The sequence below is a fragment of the Papaver somniferum genome, chromosome 4, assembly GCF_003573695.1.
Source record: "Papaver somniferum cultivar HN1 chromosome 4, ASM357369v1, whole genome shotgun sequence".
Taxonomy (NCBI): Eukaryota; Viridiplantae; Streptophyta; class Magnoliopsida; order Ranunculales; family Papaveraceae; genus Papaver; species Papaver somniferum.
This window is the reverse complement of record NC_039361.1, coordinates 133,368,805-133,376,898: the sequence shown is the minus strand read 5'-3', so window position 1 is coordinate 133,376,898 and position 8,094 is coordinate 133,368,805. Positions and strand designations below refer to the sequence as shown.

The window sequence follows — 8,094 nt, the reverse complement described above, 5'->3', positions numbered from 1 at the left end:
GTTGGTGGCCCAATACAATCAAGCATAATTGTATGAGCAATAGATTTATTGAGCTAAATCTACTCCTTGTGTTACTAATTAAACTAATAGGCTGGAATCTAGCTTGGTGAATCAGATTGAAGCTAGAAGATATTCTTCTGAAGGTACAAGTGGAAAATGAGAGGTAGTTCCCGTTGTACCTTTGTGTGCTTCTTTCTCTTCTTCAAGAACTGATGGATGAGGGGAGGTTGTTTCCATTAGTTCTAGGGAGAAGATTGTGGTGGTTAATGGCATGCAAGTATGTGGTGGATGTGAATGCATAGTTCCTGCTGAGGCTGGCATTACAATTTCTACGTCAGTTCATGCAATTTATTTTTGCAAGATTTGATGGAAAGGGAGTTGGAGAATCTATCAATCTAGTACATATTTACATGACTTTGATGGAAGTAGAGTTAAAGTTCCCAGCAAGTCAGGTTATCATTATCGGCACTAGTTTTTTCTAATTCTCATGGAAAGGATCGATATCTTATATTTAAGAGATGATTTTAACTCAATAACACTTCAGTCAGACGGGGAAGATACGTTAGAAGGTGATTTCAGTGCAGGTAAGATTTACTCAATATTAACTAAAGAACATGAGCGGTGGAAGTTTATAGGCGTATTGAAGGTAAAGTTTGTACCTCCCAAAGCTTTATTTGTGGCTTGGGCAGCACCAATATAGTAAATCTCGGGCAAAGATCTCGCCGAAAATTCCGTTTTCGGCGCTGAAGTTGGTGAAAATTTAGATTTCACCGGGATGCAATTTGGCCGAAATTCTTAGTTAACTCGGCCGAAATTTGGACGGAAATAGCCGGGAATTTCAGTGTCTCACGGTGTACAAAGTTTAAGATGTTTCAAATCAACAATTTCATACATGTTGTCCAATCCTGAAATTTCAAATCGAACAACTTCTCCGTGATCGATTATAATTACCCCAAAGGCCACAACCAAATCCAAACAATTTAATCCAAGACATTCGAAACTGAGAAATCCATTTTCTGATAATTAAGAGTTAGGTTTAATCTATAAATTACCTTTACAAAAATATATAAGCAACCCCAAATTATCTTTAGAAAAACGAAACTAGATATAAATTAGGGTTTCCTCCAAACACAAAATGAAACAGCAAATTAATTAAACTGAATTGACTTTGATTTTTGATTTCATCACCTAAATATTGATTATAGACTTATAGTATTCTTCTTCTTCGTTAAGGTGTAGGAGAGAGTGAGACAAATAATGATTTATGTAATGGAAGAAAAGAAAATGAAGAAGAAGAAGAGAAGGAAGAGGAATAAGAAAAGAACAAGATAGGGTTGGTTTTAACACGTAAGAGCAACTGCAGTGGTGCGATCAAAACCAAAGATCAAAGATCAAAAAAAAGATCAAAATTTGGGTTTAGTCCGTGTTGTGACCTAACGGTACATGATTAAAATTTCGTCAGGCGGACTTTAAAAGTCCGCCCCAATTTTTTTTTGTAAAATTTCATCAGGCGGACTTTAAAAGTTCGCCCCATTTTTTAGAAATTTCATCAGGCGGACTTTAAAAATCCGCCCCATTAAAATTTCATCAGGCGGACTTTAAAAGTCCGCCCCATTCTTTATAAAAGTCCGCCTCATTCTTTTTTTTTTTTATTTAATTAAAATTTCATCGGGCGTAATTTAAATCTCCGCCCGTTAACAAGCGTACTTTAAATTTACGCCCAGCAACAAGCGTACTTTAAATTTACGCCCGACTATGTTAGAATTTGGGATTTGGTCGCGACCATATTTGATCTGGAATTTGATCTTTGGTTGAGATTTGATCTTTACTCCGTCCCACTGTGTTACGATCTCATCCCAAATTTTTGGTTATACTCGCCCACTGTGGATGCTCTAAGTGCGTAGGTGACTTCTTTAAGCCATCAGTATAGAGACTTTTCAAATCTAAGCATTCCCTTCTTTCAAAAATAAAATAAAAAATAAAAACTAAGCACTCACGGAAATTTGGCTGGGTATCTCGTTGGGATGCCTCTATCTCGGCATCTCGGACCTGGCCGAGACATCCCGAGACACAAAATTAACGAAGCACTGCATAATTCACTTCCGACAAGATTGATGCTGCCTAGTGGGGGTGAGCATTAATAGTAAGATATGTGTTCTGTGTAAAACCAAAGATGATTTTTTGTTGCACCTTTTTATTTATTGTAGTTGGATTACTAAAATTTGGAACTATTTCTTTGATTCTATCGAAGTCGCACGAGTAATGCCTTATAATATTTGCAAGTTTGATTCAAGCATGGAGGACATTGAGACTCAACAACAACATTTTTGACCATTATTGAATTCACTGCAATTTGGGAAGTTTGGAAGGAAAGAAATGAAGAGTGCATGGTAAAAGAAGTAGGTCCGAAGAGGAACTGAAGTAACCATTAAACATACCTTCTGCTTGTGGTGCTCAAATAGGGACACTTTTCGCTGTTATATAATGTTGCAAGTTTTATTTCAACAAGAAGATGTAATATGTTTGTAATCTTCTTTCCTTTTTTTTCCCGACGACTTTGTTCTTATGACCTGAACTCTGTAAAGCCTTCTCCTTTCTAATCCATAACTGCATGGGTCAAGTACCCACTAACAGAAGGTCGAGTCAGGTCAGATCATATCGACAAATCATTGTGAGACAAATTAGGTTGCACTAGTATAGTTAATTTCGTGTCTTGGGATGTCTCGGCCAAGTCCGAGATGCCGAGATAGCGGTATCCCAACGAGATACTCGGCCAAATTTCCGAGAGTGCTTTGTTTTTGTTTTGTTTTTTCTTTTTGAAGGAAGGCAGTCCTTAGAGCTTCTCCAATGGAATGTGTGTGAGGGAAAAAGTCTTCATCCACGTAGGATACACTTTCATTTACCCTAAAATATGTTTCCAACCCTAACCTATTTAACTAACATGTAAATGACATGGCATGTTTTTATGTAGACATCCTTTTCCTCAACCTCTTGTTTTAGAGGTTCACCATGAGGATGTCTATCCATCCTAATCAACATTTTTCAATTAAAATGCACTAAATTAGAATTAAGATTATACCAAATCTAATATCCATTGTAATCATGATTTGTTTTCTTCTTCTCATCATATCTTCCCTATTTTATTTCTCTCTGTATTGATACAACGAAAATCTGTAACTTTGATATGTAATTATTTAATTACCAGACAAAATGAAAAAAAAAAGAAGGTGATACAATTGTTCATCAGGCTTTGGACGTTCATATATACATGGATAATACATTAGCAGGTAAAAAATTCAAGTGTTCGCAAGGGGGGAAATAATCATGATGCTAACAAATTTGAAGGAATAAAATCATTCTTTTTTTTATCATAATTCAAGCCAGTATCTCTTAGTGATTCCATATAACTGTAGATTCAAGCCAATATCTCTATAGTGATTCCATATATAGTAAACACAATTATCAAAGAATGATATGATCGCCATACAACTTTAGATTCATGTTTTATCACATATTTGGTTATATAATATCCATCCGTGGGAAAAACAAATCGTTCTTGGTGATCACTGCCATGGAATTGGAGTTAAGAAAATTATCGATGGTGTTGGTGTGATCACTATCACAGAATTGGAGTTCAGATAAGAAGAGTTACTTTGTTTGTGTATCAACTAGCCGCAGAATAATGGAGATTACTATATTTTCTGATAATACCAAATCAAATAAAATCTTAAACCAGAAAGACAACTAGGCAGGGAAAGAGGTTAATAGATAGATGGGTTGGAGAAAGGATTTTTATTCCCCTTGTATTTAGGAAAATCAAATGCCATATAAGATAAAAGATGTCTTCCCATGGTGCCACCTATGAAACTGACCACAATATCATTGGAGAAGCTCTTAGTTTTGAAAAGTCTTTATACTGATGGCTTAAACGAGACACCTATGCACTTACGTGTTAGAATTTAGAAGTCGAAACCAGCCCCATCTTGTTCTTTCCCTTTTCCTCTTCCTTCACTTCTTGTTTATTTTATTTTCTTCCATTACATATATCATTTCTGTCTCACTCTCTCCTACATCGTAACGAAGAAGAAGAATATTATAGTCTATAATCGGTATTTTGGTGGTGAAATCAAAAATCAGAGTCAGTTCAGTTTAATTGATTTGCTCTTTCATTTTGTGTTTGGAAGAAACCCTAATTTATAGCTAGTTTCGTTTTTCTAAAGGTAGAGGATCCCCTTAAATGTTTATTTTCACACCTTCTCACCCATTATGTGTCATTTTTGCTGATAAAAACCAAACAATACAGGATTTGAAACTAATATTTTGGGTATATCTTCCTCTTATGAAGATCTATGTTCCTGCCAAAAATGAGTGTATTTTGAAATACTAAACCTCGCCATCTACCAATTTTGATTTCAATGCCCAAAACTTCATTCATTTTCAACGACTCATTTTCAAAGTAGTAGATGGTGAAGTTGTACATCTCGAAATGCAATAATTTTTGGTAGATATGTAAAACTTTGCAAAAAAAACATATCTCCAAAATATTAGCTTCAAATATGTTAACATTTGGTTCTTGTTCCCAAAAAGACGCCTAGAATATGAGATAGTACGAGAAGAATCGCGTGAAGTGATCCTTCCTCATATGGGGTTGCTTATATATTTTTGTAAAAGTAATTTATGTCTTAAACCTACTCTTAAGTATCGGGAAATTGATTTCTGAATTTCGAATGTCTTTGATTAAATTGTTTGAATTTGATTGTGGCATGTGGGGGTAAAATAATAGATCATGGAGAAGTTGCATCGATTTGAAATTTCAGGTTTGGACAACCTGTATGGAATTGTTGATTTGAAACATCCTAAACCTTGTACACCTTACTGTAAATCAAATTCAGGTATGAGATACCGAGATTCCCGGCTATTTCCGTCCAAATTTCGCCGAGTCAACCAAGAATTTCGGCCGAATTCCGTCCAGGCGAATCTAAATTTTTGCTAACTTCAGTGCCGAAAACGGAGATTGCGGTGAGATTTCGTCGATCTCGGCTAAATCAGAAGCGGGTAGAAACAGGGTTTAACTTTCCCCTTTCGAGTTTCATCATTCCTCGCGGTCCTCATTCCAACCCGCCTCTTCTTTCCCCAAACCCTAGTTTTCGATTCCTTCTTTTTCATTTGATTCGATTAGCAATATCGTTTCTTTCTCTTAGAATCATGCCATCTTAATTACCAAAGATTTGCATTGAAAACGAGTTCCGATTTGGTCATCTATTAAACACTATTCCACTTATTTGTATGGCCAAATCAGTAGCATATTTAGGGTTCTGCTGCATCAATTTTTTATGTAATTTCATCAGTCGATGTTTAGGGCATTATATTTGTGTCAAATTTGGATGTCGCTGATAAGTTTTATCTAGAGCCTATTCACGGCGAGCTGGTCGTAGGGTTTATCTTGATTAAATTCGCACTCGATTAAGTTGATTACACTCTGTCTATTTAATTATTGACATGAGCCCTTTTCAATCTACTGAATCATCGGATTAATATTGGGAGGTCAACCTATGCATCTGCTTCAGAGTGTTTTTCTTAGTTATCTTATCTTGTTGGTGGTCTAATTCGTCCATCAGACAACATCGAAGTAACATTCCATCTTCAGTGATCCCTAGTTACTGCATGCACCTTGGTGTTGTTGCAATTGCATGACATGCTGTCTCCACTGCTGTTTTATTGTTGGGACTTACTTTAGGTATCTAAACCCTGTTACAGGATGAGCGCAGAAGAGTTTACTGCTTCAGATGGTGAGTACATATGGAGCCTTGAATGAGGTTCAAAATGAGATTCCAACGGGACGAAGTTCCAGAGGGAAGGTATATTATCTTTTGTAACTCTTTGAAATCTAGTCTGTATCTCAAGTCCCCATGCTTATTATTTTCCTTCAACATGACAGGTTTACAAGCACTGTAGTTGGAACTGGAGATGCTGATCCAAACATGTGAAATGGATCAAAATGGAGATTCTTCAAGGTAGTGTTATATATTGTTTTGGCCCATGTTTTGTAATTGTATTATAACGTGACTATGTTGCTGAACTGAACATGCTTGTTCTGTTTTGTTTGTTTAGGTTTGCTGGGATGACACTTCTGTCATACCTTGTGTGGAGTGAGCCTCTCCCGGGAGATTAGAACCAGCCTTGTCCTTTCCTGCACTGAATCCCCTTGCAGTACCCAGGCCAGAGATGCCACATGCAAACATAGTTTCATAAGGGAAGGTAATGATCCAGCACTGCATCTGAGGTCCTTGTTTTTTACTTTCTTGCTATATGACTTCAGGAGTAAAGATGATATAATTTGATCTTTATGCAGAGTGAATTCAAGCTATCTGTAACTTTTTGAGAATCTAGATTATAAATGAACTGCATAGTCTTTTACACTTCATGAGTTTTATGTTTTGCTTATCATAAGAACCTTACACCATCAATATTTGGAGTCCAAAATTGGCATAATAATCAATATATTATCTATCCTGATTAGTTGGTCATAAATATTGATTGCATAAACTGACCGTAGTCTTTAACTGTTGCTTTTGTTCATAAAAACTCAGCCATTGGTAACAAGTCACTGTACTTTCTCTAAAAATGTTTAGCTATTTTGTATTCTAAGTTTTTTGATGCCTCGTAATCTTTTCTGGGGCTCGTTTCTCTTTTTTGTTTCTTTAACTAAAACAAAAAGGATGTGAAGTAGGGCAGAGTTATAATTTCAGATTCAATTTGGTCATTTTACATTTGATAATTTGACTGTAGAACATAGGAAATTTGTATTCAGATTCAATGAAATGATAGCTTCTCATGATTTACTTAGTATATGTACTAATGTAACTAGATTAAATTCTCACTTCTACTGTTTGGTGCTATTTGAATTGATATTTGAGATGTATAACATATAGTTCCTCCTTAGCATGTCACTGTCGCTTGAGTTTTTTTTCTTGACAACATATAGCTTTTTCCCACCTTCATGAATGTTCACATGTCATGGTGGTCCTCACTGTGTGGTTCAAGAATGAATGATTGGCAACTGTGATAGTCAGTTTTACGTAGTATGATAACAGATAGTGTTTATAGCGGTTGATTATTGTTACCTGCATGACATTCATAATAAGATTTTAGATTTTGGAACTTTGACATGTGCAATTTTGGATTTTTGAACTTTGATAGTGCAAATATTCATGAAAGAGACCTTGTTACGGGGTCCTGTAATAGTCAGTTCAAGTATAATTTTGATCTGAAGTAGTCACTCTTTAATAAACCATGCAAATATTTTGTCTTTCTTCGTTATCGTTTCTTAATTTATGTAGTTGCTAAGATGAGTAAGAAAATAAGGGGGGAAATCCTGCCCCCAACCCCTCTTTTTTTTGTTTTTTTGCTGTTGTTTGAGATTGAGCACTGTTTCATATTGTTTTAGATTATATCTATTTGAATTTGAATTTGATTGACGGACTTGCTATGTAGGATAGTCGAGCCATAGATCCATCTCTGCGTACTTCTTAGATTTTGGTATGTAGATCAAATCTAAGATGAATACCATTGATGATAGCAGAGAATACAAGAATAAATCAATGATATAACAAAAGATAAACAAGAAAATCTACATACCAAAACTGTGAAGGAAGACAATGTTTAACGTGGTTCGGCACTAACACCTACGTCCACGGATGAACCCCGTAGGGTGAATTAGATTGCTGCTCAATACTGGAGATGATTGAGTGGTTCACAGATACATTATTGATTCCTATTTATAGGAATTAGGATGTTAAGATAAACACTAAACAGTTAACATAGTAACAAACTATATCATTGACTAGGCTTATCTAGCTATAATACTTGAATTACTAGATGACTAAATCTTCCAAATAACTTCTCTGCTAACTTGATTCACGTTGTATACGTGCCATATTCCAACACCCCCCTCAAGTTGGACACGGAAAGAATTGTAGTGTGCAACTTGAAAAAATCTTGAAACCCCAACTTTGTAGCTTGACTGCTGGCTGCTGCATTTAATCTTCGACGATGGACCATTGCACTCTTTTTCATGGATGGCTTTCATAAGAA

At 35.7% G+C, this 8,094-nt stretch overlaps 1 long non-coding RNA gene across 1 annotated transcript; it reads left to right on the top strand.

The window, feature by feature from the left end:
* The first annotated feature begins 4,689 nt into the window (after positions 1-4,689).
* Positions 4,690-6,419, top strand: LOC113276621. The gene is made up of 3 exons (XR_003324578.1): positions 4,690-5,858; positions 5,939-6,014; positions 6,112-6,419. It is a non-coding gene; the product is annotated as an uncharacterized LOC113276621 (long non-coding RNA).
* Positions 6,420-8,094: the final 1,675 nt, after the last annotated feature.